The 15,683-nt window shown below is 39.6% G+C and overlaps 1 protein-coding gene across 1 annotated transcript in view; it reads right to left on the reverse strand.

Moving 5' to 3' along the window:
• Positions 1–15,683, reverse strand: part of angpt1 (angiopoietin 1) — a 67,047-nt gene that overhangs the window by 39,173 nt on the left and 12,191 nt on the right. The gene's annotated exons all lie outside the window — the stretch shown is intronic.

Raw genomic sequence — 15,683 nt, forward strand, 5'->3', positions numbered from 1 at the left:
AGAATTAAGGAGACAACTTTCAACACAAAACTGCCATGTACAGTGTTTTTATAGCCTGTGTTTAGCAGGTCAACCCTGTCAACTCTAGCTGTTCTTTATTTATGATTCCAACAGCCGACTTTTACAACAAACATTTTTTCCATCATTTGAGTGGCATTCAAGTGGAGAATAGGTTTATTCAATATAGGCACTGCCAGATGTAGGTGGTTAGCTTGAGATGGTAGAGGCAGAGATGAACAGATATTCACTGTGGCTTGTCTGGAAAGAACTCTTTCATCTTTACCTACAAACGAAAAACAAGATGGAGATAAAGGCTTGTGTCAGTTTTTTTTTTTAATTTTATTGATGAACTACATGGAACATCTGTGTATTGCAGTTTATGTCAGTGAATTACTTATTTCTAAGCTTTTCTTTTTCCTTACTGAGACCCAGGCTGCAGTTTTGTTCACCTTGTTTCTTTGTGTCCTTTTGTTCAGTGTTCGACATTATTTTTGTCCTCTTGCTTATAGACTTGGCTGTGTATTGTCTGAACTATGCTTTTGTTTAATAAATACATCTGACTCAATTGGATTTTTGTATTATTTTGTAGTTTTGTGTATCTGGTTGTTCAAAGTCTGAACACACACTGAGATGATTCAATTATCCCTTAGAGGGGAGATTTTTCAACAACTTGATCTTGAAATATTGCCTGAGTTTTGCTTTGGATCATAAATGGACTGTAGCAGCCATGTTTCAGGAACAGATCAGCCATGCCAAATTACTGTCAAACATTACATGGTATCCCTTATATCAGTGTCCCTACTAACAAACAGTTCCCATCCTGAACTAGAACTGAGGAACATCAACTGCTAAGACAGACTGAGGAAGTAGTCTGTGGAGAAAATAGCTTTTTTGTGAGTTGCAAAACATTCCATTTGATGACAGAAGTGTCTCAATGCAGCTATCCGTCTTTCTTTAGTGACAGATTACTGCAATTATCTTGTTAGCTGATGTACAATTGTTTCCCCCCACTGACAGTCCAAACGAAGTGACAACAACATTCATATTTCTTTAAAAGCAGGCTTGAACTGCATAGATAAAACTTGTTGAAAGCTATTCCTAATAGCCATAAGAAGAGCAACTTTTTATGGTTTCAATATTCTTGGATCAATAAAGTGTTTGACCTTTTTAAAAGCTCTCCAATATGGCTGGATCTTGATGACTGTAAATGGTCATTTTCTCTGCATTGTTAATTAGGTTGTTGTATTTTTTTCCCCTTCCACCACAATGCACACAGTTAGGTATAGGATGGCAACTTCACATCAACTGCAAATTCCTTTTTTTTTTTTTACAATAATGAGTGGAATACTTTGTTTCTACCAAATGTCAATTTTGAACTCCATCAGCTAGCCGTCGTCCTACAATGATATGCCTATGAGAGTGAGGACCAACTTTTAGGGTTGCTACTTGCAGCCAAGGGTTAGCGATGTCGGACTTCCGGCCATGACTTTCTTTCCATGCCCTGCCTTTGTTAACAATCCAACTAGCAACTTGAGAACAAGTGGCAAACTCTCGTGCTGAGAAATTAACCCAATGCTGAAGTGCAAAAAACTGAAGTGTCCACTTGAGGCTGGCTCCAAAAATCCTAAAGAGCCTCATTAACACCAATGTTAAAAAGCTCACTTCTACAGCAAAATCAAGCATGCTTAAAGGCTAGTACAGAAACGGTCTTAGGTGATATACTTGATGTTAACTATGGGTATGCAATTGCACGATGGCTGCCATGCCTAGCATCAGTTGGATTTGTCGGCTGTGCATATCCTCAAAAACAAACAGATGCGGACGCAAGGTGCAATAAACATATAAACAGCAGGGATTACAAATGGTGGAGAGCTGTGTAGCAAAGCTGATAAAACAAGTGCAAAATACATAGCATCTATGTTGCCGCAACTGCATTATAGCGAGTAGTGGGTGAAATTGGACACAGCTTCTATAATGATTTCAGACCTTTTTCATAAGTTCATATAGTTCCAGATGGCACAATCTTGGCTAGGTCACATGCTGGATATTTCTCGTATAGTATTAACTTGCTGTCCAAGAAAAGCAATATTTCTGGTAAAGGAAATGTTAATCAGGACATTTCAATCAATCCTTGCTCGATAGCTAATAAAACAGTCATATCATAGATTGATCTCTTTGCAACAGAAAAAAATCGGATTCGAGCCATTTGCACAGATCTGCCAAGTTGAATTAGTTTCTCATTGCAATATCCTTTCTTGGCCACAGTATTAAAGTGAAACGTATCATTTTTTCAGGCCAGAATTCAGGCATAATACAGCTTCCCCTGACTATGAACTACATAAAGCTGATATAAGTGTCACTTTCCACACAACCTCCAATGGTCTGGCCCTAGGATTTGGAAAGAAAACAGTGAGTCTGGAGTCCAAAGAGCTTGAGTAATGATGGATCACTCTGCCTGATAATGAAGCATAGAATATGAATGTGTTTCAGTCCATCTAGAGATGTAAAGTCTCTGAAATCTGTGGATGGTGTGGGTTGTTTCTACATCATTTGAGGTGTGGGCTGAAAGCTTCAAATTTCACCGCTTTGAACCTCGTACAACCGCGGCTTTACACCACAGTTAAATCCTTTGCTGAGATTATTGTGTCCACTCTTTGAGGACAGATGGAGTCACCTTGGGAGAAAAGGTATCAACAGGACAGATGGAGGAAGGAAATCTACACCAAGTAATCACTCTATGGTTGGTCTCTCAGGGAATGTGGCTGACTCATGACTGGACCTGGTGGGGGTCATAAATGGAAAGTACCAAGGAGAAACAAGATTACACAAACACGCCCAATCATGTAAAATCACCACTCGAGAAGCAGTAAAATAAGTCTGTGTGGGTGTTGGGTTATTTGGATGGTCTCTAACCTCAATTCCAGTTACATGCAGCGCCTTCCAGGTGGTGACTACCAACAGTTACTATTGTCAGCAACCATTTGTAACTTGACCATTTTAGTTGATCAAGTGGTCACATTTTATTGCCCATTTTCAGTGCAGGGAGACATCAACAGGTAGAGTCAAAGGGCTACAGAAAGGTCAGATACTGACACTTGTAAAAATCTTCTCACAAATGGGAAATTGACAAGAAACAGGTTTCAGACCAGTAAACTTGGCTTAAAGGCTTTATGGTAAGCTTTTACATGAAGCCCACCAACCTGGGGTTAAACAAAAAAAGAGCAGTCTAGCTACAGTTCCAACCATTCTAGTGTCTTATTAGATTCAAACAATATGCAGAAAAGTCAAAACATGGTTTCAAACTTAACAAAGTCGTACCGTCGACATCTTTCAAGTGGGGCTTTAAGGTTTGCTGCACAGCAGTCACAGTGGCTGCAAGTAAAACATTTGACATAATGCCAAATACCAAGTATAACAAGAGAAAAACAGTCACAGAGTCAGCAGTGTCAGTTATACAACAATATTTACCCTTACTTTGCCAACTTAAGCCACCATAAGCCGCAGTTGGAACCAGACCGAATAAGGCTGTATAGCTGCAGAGGCCATGTACGCACTGAGACAGGAATGGGGACTTTTATTGCTTCTAAATCAGACTTTTACATTCAAAAAAGAAAGTGTTACTTCTTTAAGATTTTCAGTCTTACTTAAAAAACTAACTTTATCACCTACCTTCAGCACTTGCACGTTAAACACATCAGAAACAAAGGAATTTAAATGAAACCCTTGTTCATCAATATAATGCTAGATCTCTGTTAGAGACATTCCAGTTGGTGCAGTAATACCTGTCTCTGCTTTTAGAAACCCCTTTACCCCGCCTTTGGTTTTACAAAATCACTGCTTGCTCAGTAAGAGTCACATAAACACAAGTTTATGTTGCCCTCAGTGCCACTTTACACTGAGACATAAAGGTTTAAAAGGTGGTTGCATCCAGCAGAGTTTGTGGACTTCCTGTGATTTTACTAATGATGCTGCCTTTACTACCTGAACTGTCCACACACACACACTTAGCAATGTAGCCTACTTCAATTACAGACTAGTCCTTTTGACGGTTAATGAGGTACAATTGACTAATGATCACTGAACAAACAGCTTTGGGCTGTCCAGGACACAGAAAGAAAAAGCTGCACACATGCTTGTAAAGCAGGATGCAGGTTTTAAGAGAAGAAGACAACTTCAAGTGTTTAGGTCTCCAAATGAATTTCATGGAAAGCATCACAGACAAAAAGGCACAAAACCCATCAGCCGAGATTGATTTTGAACATTATCATGCTGGAGTTTCTAAATTGTCACAACTTGAGAGCCAGAAACAGGATAATCCTTCATGATGATACTCCCTGCTATCATTGTTGCTGATTACAGAACATGTTTACCACTTTTCTGACATTTCCCTTTTAGCCAGTCCAAAAGGAGGTCTTGATCTTCTCCAAACAGCAGCAGTGGTATCACTGAGAGAGACTGTAGAGTTTGAAAATGGTGGGTCTGGATTGTATAAAACACTTACTGTTGGAGCTCTGTCTCATCTCTGCTTATCTCTGAGGTATTACCAGGGCAGCCTGACTTCTGGGATGCATCCCTTACGCTCAGGCCAGGACCCATTTCTGTCCACATTAATGGACTGGAGCATGGGAGGCTGTTACCCACAGTGACCCATCCCCCCAAATCAGCACCTCCTGGTGTATAAAAAGCTTTGGGACCGCCACCAGCTAATACACTTACACCTTCTTATCGCCCACCATCAATGAAAGGTGAATTTGACACCCCTCTTTGTAACCTGAGCTAATAACTCACCCTTGTAGGGCTTTAGGAGGTGTTACGCAGACTCACTGCTCTGCCATTCTTCACTGAAGGGATGGGAATGTCTTACTCAGTCTAGATGGCTGGTTTATTGTTAAATCCAACTGAAAACAGTTCTAAGGCTCTCCGTCTTACACTCTGTCAAGATTAGGTGAGTAACAACTCACAGTTGACCTCTGTGACATTAGCCCCGGTGGCCAACATCCAGGCTTTTACTCAATTGCTGCCACATTTCTTTAGAATGTCAAAACTGAGAGACAGTGGCCAACAGACAGACGAAAATATTAGGAAAGAGGAACAAAAATAACAAAAACTTGAAAATGAAACAGGGTATTTGTTTCCCCCAAACAGAGTGTGTTACTATCACAATTGAGCTATCCAAGATAGGCACTCCAGGGTTGACTTGCTGGTAAATGTTGGAATCTTTAATGTAAGGAAGCATTAAACAAGTTAAATTAAGTTTAGTTTTAGTCTTAGTTAAGTTCCTTTCATTCTGAGGCTAAACCACTTTATAAAAAAAACAATCACAACAAGAGACAGAGTGTAAGGAGCAGATTAAAGGTGTAGTTATCTGGGCTAACGTCAGCTGCATTCGTAACCATGTCTATCTGATCCTACTAGCTTACTTCTTACAGCATGACATCACTTTAAGAGAGGACCTTTTAAGGCATTCCTCTATTATTAACTAGCTTTAAAATAAAATAAAGTATGTTTACAGGTTTTGTAATTACCTATGTTCGTATCTTTAACATCCATCCCTGTATGGAATCCTGCTGTCATAGTTGAAGCTAACGAAAGAGGCTGTCCTCTTTTGTATGTTCGTGGAAGTTTGCACTCAAACCTGAACTTTATTCAGCAATATGAATGCTTTATTACAAGACAAAATGTCAGCTACGCAAAAAGGAAATGTAATATCTATGTTTAGAATAGCAACTGATAAGGATGTCGTCTATTTGCGTTAAGCATACAGCTTTGGCAGAGGTCCTTTAAGTTCAAGTGCTCTAAATGCTTCAACAAGGATTATAACATTTCATTACTCCTACTTTTTGAATCAGACAGTTTAAAACAAGAATAAAAAAACAAAGGAAGATAGCAACAGTGATATCAAACAGATTAGACATGTTGAAAATTAAATGTACTGGAAATTATAAAAGGCTTATCTAAAAGAAATATGTTTTCTGTAGTTATAAAAGTAGCACAGTTCATGTAATTAAATATATAAGTGACCAAATTTGTGAGAAGTGGGATGGGTGGTTTTATAATATTCTTTTGCTCCGTACAAATTTCGTTCCAAATCCCCCCCCCCAGGATGAATAAAGTTTTATCTTATCTGAAATACTGTTGATCTGCCTTCTGAGAAAAAATTACTGCCAGCTCTCAGTCCTCTAATAGTCATCTGTTTGCTCTACTTTATGCTGTCTTCTTTATAACGTTTGTCTCTCTGATTTCTTTGAGACTTTTGGATGGTGCACTTCCAAGGACATAAGACATTTGTGCGCAAACTTGAACAAACAAACTAAGTGTTCTTCTGAATTAATCACTGGGCAAATCATCAGGCTATCTTGGTGATGTCCAAAAACATTTGACGGGTTCTGAGGCCAACTTTTTTTATCCACCCTTAGAAGGTTTCCTCCTTAGAAGGTTTCCTGTCACATTCGACTGTCAACAAGAGAGACCAAATGAGAGCAACTGACCAATAGTTGGGTTTTTTAGGTTGGTTGATTTGTTGGTTGTTTCTTTGGAAAAGCAATTAAGAACTTCAAACATTCATTTGCTGATTAAACAAATTGATTTTCCACATTCTGTCAAATACTAGTGACGGCACAGAAACTTTTAAATAATTAATAAGTGTCAAGCATTTAAAATAAACATACATTGTGAAAAATAGTGGAAAGCATGACCATAAAACTCTGATGTGATGAATTTTCAAATGACTAATGAGCTTTGTAACTGGCCAATTTACACTGAGAACAACAATAGTAAGCCACACTGAAATAACAAGGCTTGGTTCCTAGAAAGTGTGAGTAAATCTTGAAGAATGTGGTTCCAAGTCATGATTTTGAAACAGAAATTGACAGAAATGCGGTTATAGTTGAGTCAAATTGGAAGTTTTAGGGTTTTTTTTTAAGATAAGGTCAAATTACCAAGAATAAAGCCCTGAGAATTGAAAAGACACTTAATCAGATGTTTTTTTAAATTTCCTTTGGGAGAATAAATAATATATTTCAAAACATTTAATCTGGCGATTTGCTTTTGCTGTTATAAAGATAACTTTTACCCTCAGGCACAAATTTCCCATTTGTCCTTTTTCTGACTGAGACTAACATATAGTCACTAATAAAAATCTTACTACATGAATGTAGCCTTTAACTTCAGAGAACTTCTAAATCAACAGTTTGACAGTGTTATGTCTACAGGAAATACTGTCGAAGATTGATGACAAGTATCCGAGAAAGATGAATCAGAGAGTTTTTTATGTCTGATCTATGAAAGATAAATGGCAATTTATCTGAAAAGTAAAAGAGGTTTGCAAATTATGTTTTGACATTTCGTTATTAATAGAAGCAACTTTCTCTTTGTATCAAAAGTGAGAGTTTGAGAAAAATACTTTGCCTTGAACTCTAGTTCTTTACCTCTCTGGAGCTTCCATGAGCAGATCCAACAGAAATGTTTGCTTTTCTTTTATAGATACTGGTACAGCGGTGAGGGCACTTGCTTGTTTTTACTATCAAAATTCATTCCGGAAATTAATTTTCAGAATAGGTCTAGACAGGACCTGATTCCAGTAGTTTCACATATAACTCAAGTTAGAGTGAGAGTTTCATTTATATTTTCTCCAAAACCAACAAGTTAAAAATGTAAACAAAGCTGTATTCGAAAGGTATTTTACACAAGAGTGTGCTCCATTGTCCAGAATAAAAAGCAGAATTATTCGATTTTACAAGTTCTAACAACACATATTTGCTGAGTTTCTCAAACGGCAAGGATTGGGGGATCTTGAGTTGGCCTATAGCTGGATAGCAGTCAACAGCTGACTGTGCTAACCAACAGCTAATGACTTTAGACTTTAGACTGTATTGTCCCCTTGGGGAAATTCTTTTCCACAGCACCTTTCTGCATCTCCACAGACATAGACAAACATAGAACATACACTGTAGGCTCAACAAACTGTCCACCAAGACATCAACACTCAGACAGAGTTGTGTCATTCAGCAAGGCCTTTTGTTCAGGCTCGCTATAACAATAGGGATCAGGCTCTTGCCGAGGCGAGCCCTTCTGCACCTCAGTGCTCTGTACCTGCGTCCTGAGGGGGAGTGGGATGAGGTGGGTGTTTAGTGGATGTGTGATGTCCTGTTCTATTGGGGTTGCGATGCGTATGATGGTCCTGTTGTCTAAGTCTGTGAGGTTTGGTGTGGGGAGACCGATGATTTTAGAAGCTGTGGTAGTTATGTGTGTGAGTTTGGCCTTGTTTTTAACATATAAGAGCAGTACAGGAGGATGGATTGAGTCATGCTTTGATAGCAGCAGAGGGAGACGGGGGGCAACATAGAGTCCTTTCAGTTTATGGATGGCTGACAGTCTTTGATGGCTCCTTTTTTGAATGTCACTGGTGTGCTGGTTGAAAGTGAGTTGATTGTCCAATGTTACTCCGAGGTATTTAAAGCTGTCAACTAGTTAGTACATAATTAATTCAACAGAGTATTAGTTAGCATCATCATTAACTTAATCTGGTAGAAGAAATACCTAAAAAGATTCAAAACAATATGTTTTAAACCTTAAAACCGACAGCTGTTTGCAGGTTAGATATCAAACATATTCAGCTTTTAGTTCATAGTGTTAATGCAGCTATCATAAAATGTAATGGCATTTTTGCAGTTATAAAAAACATGATGTAGTTTATCAGTATTCTTGTAACATAGCATCAAAGCTAAATGTTAACTCCAGTGAAATGGTCTGATTTTCTTCATACAGTCAAACGTGGGAGCTAAATGGTGCAGTGCCCCACCAACACAGAATGTAACAACCCTTTAGACTCCATCCCAGACCACCTTTGCTTGAACACTGCCATAAGTTTCTTTCATGTTTGACCAATACCTCAAGTAGATACAACAATCACAACGTCAAGTGGTTTCCTTCTAAGTTAAATGAAAATAAATACCGCAGAGCACAACTAACACATGAAAGTGTATTTTCAAAACTCTCCACTTACAGTCCTGCTCTCTAATATCAAAATGAGCCTGGAAATTACCAATTAATTATGCGTAGCTGACCATATGGGAGAGGAAGTACTTTCATTCATCCAAGACATGGGAATCCATGACGGAAACCAAACAACCAAACAAACACGGACCTGCGAGGGGTCTTGAACAGTGAGTACCAGCAGAGGGGCAGTCTTTAGTTATTAAGTTGTCCAACATGAGGATAAGAAAAATGCTGAAATGTCCCTGTTGATGGCTTTTTTGTGCTAATAATACTAGCAATGTCAGTCTGCCCCTTTTATAGAGGCACACAGGGATCCCACAAACCCAGCATCCCACGGAGGAGGCCTTTGCATCCAAATATTTGAGATAGCATTCCAGTGTGCCCTCTCTACATCACAGCGGGGGATTCCTTTGCCAGAAAGCAGCAGAAATAGATGCAACAGGACATGTGTTGTTTTAAGCTCAGCCATGACTGTTGTATGTTAAACCTATAAGCGAGAAAAAAAAAGTTTAGCGTTCCAGTTCGTGTGCCAGCATCACTATCTCTCAAGCTGGGTGTCTCTTCTAATCAAAATGAATGGATGTTTAATGACAGAGGCTGTTTCCTTCAACGTCACATTTGTGTTTATCTTACATCCTAACATCCCATTAAGCAAGGTCTCCAGAGTTTATAAACCATTGCTGTAGTCATCCTGGGTTACTATCACCACACGTTGATACGCTTTTCTCACTTTGCCGCTCTTTGTATCTCTCTATCTCTCTGTGTTTTTTCTTTACCCCCCTTTCTCTCCTACAATCTCGGCTTTGCTTTGCTTCTATCACCGAAGACAGACTGACGCTATCACATCGGGTACGGATTATGTTACTTACAAGTCTTTTTCTGCTCTCCCACTGTTGCTTTTACTGGTGGCGAACACGAACTTAGCCATAAATCAAAACACTTGACTGTGTGAGGCACTCTTAAGTGTGGTGATATATTAACACAGTGTACAGTGTGTGCGTATGTAAATGTATATGGGCCTAAATGACTGAACTGTCATTTCATTTAATCAACAAAGATGTGCAGGAAGACCAGGTGTCCAACTAACGAGAGAAAGAAAATAGAAATTGATGTTGGTAAACTCTGCATTGTTTATGGTAGGACTTTAGAGCTGCTTTTTTTGGAAGAAGGTGCTTACAAAGCAGTGAGGGGAAGCAAAGAAGAGGGCTTCCTTGTAGCTATGAAGTCTAAAAAGAAGAAATGGGAAGAGAGTAGGGGATGACATTGACTGTGGGTCCGATTTGAACCCATGCGCCTTGTTAAAAAAACTCTGTATGGGGCCCATACTTTAACCACTGAGCTAACTGAGCCCATTGTTGTGATTGTATATAGTTCTTTCATTAGACAGTCCCTCCAGGATTTCACAGGGTTTTTTTGTGATTGTTGCGGCCCAAAAAGCCTGATTTTGCGACAGCTTTTTGAAAAAGTTGCGGTGAAAGTTGCGTTTTTTTTTTTTTTCCCCCAATAACATCTCAGGGGCAAGTAAATACATTTAATTACAGTTGTTTTTAGAAAACATTCTTGATGTGGCCACTGTGACTGTATTTGGATTCTCTTGATTCACAGAAAAATGCCACGAAAGGACTGTATTGCACATTTTCGACGGTCCTTGAATGCACCTGCAGTAACAGGCGCAAAGGACAAACAGTCAGTTCACGGCACTCTGAAATGCATCTGCATCTTTCAACAAGGAGTTTATCAAAACTTACTAAAAGTGTCTGATGTATCAACAAATGGGAATAAATCAAGCTGTAGACGCAGAGCTTTTTACGGTAATGGCGGCAACAACGTCAAACCTCAAATAGTAAACAGACGTCCCCCGGTTGTGTCTTTGTCACGTACGCACACCGGGGGGTAAAAATCATCAATGAAGATGAGACAGATGCATGGAGGAGGGAGAGCTGGTTCATAAAGCACACCTGCTGCAGGTAGAGACCAAGCTAACACTGAGCCCCTCAAATAATAACTCTAGTATCTATAAATAACAACGTTGTCATCATCACTTGTCCTGCCAGCTGTCCTCGCTTTTCACCCGTTCTCCGTGCGTGTTTTGCTGTTGAAAAGTGCCGATCAAGTGAGGACTTACGTTTATGTTCCAAGGAAGTGAAATTGATGACAAAACCGATGACCTTCAGGGGCTGAGGTTAAGGTAATTGGTCAAATTTGCGGGAAAGTTGCGGTGATTGTATAAAATTGCAAGGCCGTGATTGGTTGAATTTGCGTTGATAGTTGCAATCGCGAAAATCGCAACTTCCTGGAGGGACTGATTAGAGGATAGAAAGACTGGAGCAAAGCATAACCAGCACAGGCACACATGTGGAGGTTAACCTGCAAGGAAGACTGAAAGATGGTGGTGCTAGCTCACACCCTGAAAACTAGTTTGTTGTTGTTTACCCTCAGAGTCTGCAATCCTGAGTTTAGCCATGTTAAGTCATTTGTGCTCAGTTTTGACTTTTCTTTTTACAGTTAAACCGGTTAGCTAGTCAGAATTTGAATGTAAGTTTAAATGAGGGGGAAATTAGTCAGGACATCCCTAGTTGTGAGTAATATTGTGCCAAACCAATTGTCAACCTCCGGCCGTGAGAATTGTATCCAATGCGGAAGTGTTAAAAACTGCAGTTTCTCGAGTGTCCACTTGAGGCTTGCTCCGGAAGTACTGGAAACCACATACACACCCATTCAAAAAAGCCGATCTTCACAACAGAAATAAACATGTTTACAGCCTGGTACAAAAAAAATGTGTTTAGTCTAAATAGCTCATTTCTTGATTGGCACACACTACAAGATGTTCAAGTTTTCCAGAACGAGAGGCACAGCTGACTTGATTGACAGGCGGAAACACTGTAGCTGTTGGCTAGGAGGCTCAAAGCCCGCCTCTCTACCTCACACTAGCTTGACAGAAGTTAGGTTGAGTTCAACATTTCCATTATGGCTTCTGCCAACGATCGGCTTTAAAACAGGGCTTCAGAAGCCATGGGTGACATTACGGATACTACGTCGATTAATTATACAGTCTATGTGCCTTTTCACTTTTACTTCAGAAAATAAGTTGAGTCAGTAAATTCACTTTTACCAGTCCTTTCCCCAGAAAATCTGCAGTCTTAACTTGAGAGGGAAAAAAGAAGTGTACTTTTTACCACTATCGTAAATAAACAAAAGGAAGGAGGGGAGAATAATTTAGACAAGCATTGAGCACACAAAGTGCACTGTATGTACTGTCTCTGGCCTTTCATGTGCCCAGGTTTCTGTTTATTTTTGCATCATTGAGGCTGAAGTGCAAAAGAGCTGTGTATAAACACAGTCAAAGGCAGGGGATGGATCAAATAATCAAACACAGCTACACTAAGCTGCTATTATTATGTTCAGACAAGAAAGCAAAACAGATTTGCACATTGAACAGGAATTTCTACCGCAACATTAGCAATGCTTAAGATCAAAGTCATTTCCACCCAACACAAACTGTCTTACTCAGTCACACTTTACTGCGGTGTATCTGAGGGGTAGCATGTGATGAAAATGCTGCTTTTTTTCCATTGCATTGTCTTGTTCTTGAGTTTTTGTTGAATAAAATGTTGTTCCTTTGCTCTGAAGTCTGCTATGTTGGCTTCAGTAATTTAAATAGCAGTAGTTGTATAAAAAAATGGACCTTAGGGTGAGATTTTTTTATTAGTCAACAGCTGCTTCCAAGAATAAGAATGAGCTTTGAAATTCATCTGTGAGGCCAACATAAACAAAAAGTCCTCACAGTGCCCGAAGTGTAAAATGGAAATGTGAACATTTGCACTTCTACGGCAACTTAGCAGAGTGGTCAAGATCATGTGTTTGGTAAAAGCTCAAGAATAGCTTCTACATGGACCTGAAAGAGATACTTTTTTGACATGTCTTCAGTTTGCAGGTATCTGACCTGTATACTTTGACATCATGTTCAAGTGTCATTGATTAAAGCAAAAATTCAGCTTTGCTGTTGAATATTTATGTTACTGAAAATGTGCGGTCTGTTTCCAGTATTTGCCTGGACCTTGTTCAGAGTTGGTTTTGTCCGAGTTGACATAACTGTCAGTGATGGGTCTTGTCATTTTCTGGACATCATGCATCACTTAAGATGGAATGAAGTGGAATGGAATGAGTCTCAAACCCTGGAAGTGTAAGCAATTGTAAGAAAGACCATGGTTAGCATTAGCTTGGACGTTTTAACAGTTTGTTTTGCATCAGAGTAAACCAGGACCAAACCTCATACATAAATTTGGATGTTTAAAAGTGTTTATTGTCAGCAAGTGGCGAAATGAGACGACAGGGGTTGTCAGACACATGACATGGGTGACACTAAAGTCATGCAATTCTGCTGTCGGTTTACTTCAACAAATTGTTTTGTTTTTTTATATGTGGGCCTCAGAAACAATAATATTCAAAGCAGCAATCACAAACGGCTATCTGTTAAAGGTGACATATCACGCTTTTTTCATCAATATATATTGGTCTAAGAGGTCCCCAAAACATGTCTTTAAAGTTTATGCTCAAAAAAACACTTTGAAATCAGATTTTGGCATGCCTGAAAAGCCCTCTTCTTCAGCCCTGTTCAGGACGGTCTGTATTCCCTCTGACCACGCCCCCTCAGGAAGTGGATGTGGCCTTGGCTCTCCAGCACGTTGATCTAATGTTTACATATTGGCTGAATATACACAGCTGCTCACAGACCACGCTACTTCAACCCTCTGAATTTGATCCAGAATCTGATCCTGACGGAGAGGCGCCTGTAGCAGGACCTTTCTGAACGATTGGTCACAGATTTAGTGTTTCTTGTTGTTTTATTTGTCAGTATGTCAACGTGTGTCTTGGTACACAGCTACGAACATGTAGCTATGTGGCTATGCTAACTAGTGCTAGCACTTATCCATGATAAATAAAAATTATCCACTAGATCTTCAAATCTACAGGCCTGGGGAGTAAAACCGACCTCTGCCAGAGAGGCAGCAGGACCTTTCTGAAGGATTGGTCACAGATTCTGTGTTACTTGTTTTATTTGTCAGTATGTCGACGTGTGTCTTGGTACACAGCTACAGCTACGACATGTAGCTATGTGGCTATGCTTACTAGCGCTAGCACTTTTCCATGATAAATAAAAATCATCCACAAGATCTTCAAATCTGCAGATGTGGGGAGTAAAACCGACCTTTGTGTTTATGAAGACAGCCTACAACTAGCATGCCTCTCTCCTAAGCTCCTTGTTAGCACATGTGTGCAGGTAATGAAAAACGGAGTAGGGGTTGAGTTGTATTTTATACAGTCTATGGGCTGAACAAGCTCCGAGCTCTGACTCCGTGATAGACCGGATATTGTTGTGACGTAACAAAAACACGGAAGTCTGAAACGGCTCGTTTCACACACATTTATAGAAAGGTGGAGAAATCAAAACAGGGGCAGAATGGATTTTTTTCATTCTCAGGGGGTTTGTAGACATGCCAGGGAAACATATTTCAGGTAGAGAACCATTAAAAAGTCGATTTTGCATGATATGTCACCTTTAAGGGAACCAGGGAGAGGCTACATCAGGGGTTAGCCTACATAAATAAGTCATCTCAGTTGTGGAGCTGTTTGACAGTCACTGAGAAAATGTGAGAGCCTTTTTCCTGTCCATGCTTCACCTCATGACTGTCTACATCCAGAGAAGAAACATTTGATCCTTTACAGGCGATCAGTTAAGCTCAAGATCTCTTCATCCAAACACAGACTCCTGTGTACGTCAAACAATGTGATGCACAGACAAATATTCAGAAATGGACTTTAGTGTGACAAAGATTCATCTGCACACATATATAGAGGAACCATGCGCATTCCCCAATGATTGGTCTCGCCAGGTCAGAAGCACTGCAAAAATGTTGTTTTAAATAAACATTGGGGACAATTTGTACTTTGGTTGTAAACCCAGACCAAGACAACCACATCCATCTGTTTGACAATGACGGATTTATGAGTGAGGTCCTGTTAGGTCACAGTACAGAGGCACATTTTAGTCCTACTCTGTCTGGAGCTTTGATGCAAATACATACATTCGGTGAAGGCTTGGTATTAAAACTAAACCATTCAATAATAAGCATCCAAAACACACACGTTCAGAGGTCATTCTTTGAATGTACAGTAGTCTGAATCTACCCAACAGACAGTCTGAGTGGAGAATTGCCTCCATAACTTCCTCCTGTTGGCCTGTGGTAGCCAAGGCCGCACATATTACTGCTATAAGTGAAATGACTCCAGGCAAGGAAAATGCTTGCATTGCTTTTCTTGTAATGAATACATTTAAGGTCAACATACTACAACCACATAATCACTGGCTTAATATTACTTGCCCCCGTCATGTGTAACTGGTTCTGTCATTTACAGTGTACAGTTTGCCCCTGTACAGATCAGCTTGATGCAAGTACTAAAAGCCAAGCACAACAATATAAACACACTGTTTTAACGTAGGGTGTTCTTTAAACCTATATGGGAAAATTGTATATTTATTATGTAACAGAGACATTTGAATCCAACACCAGGGATATGCATTGCACACTTTTTATGCTCATAGTCATTAATGCTGCACAAAGTACGCTATGTACAGGTCTGATAGATTTACTATGTAAGGAACCGAATCAAAACTGGTGTGGATA

Source organism: Notolabrus celidotus, chromosome 16 (assembly GCF_009762535.1).
Source record: "Notolabrus celidotus isolate fNotCel1 chromosome 16, fNotCel1.pri, whole genome shotgun sequence".
Classification (NCBI taxonomy): Eukaryota; Metazoa; Chordata; class Actinopteri; order Labriformes; family Labridae; genus Notolabrus; species Notolabrus celidotus.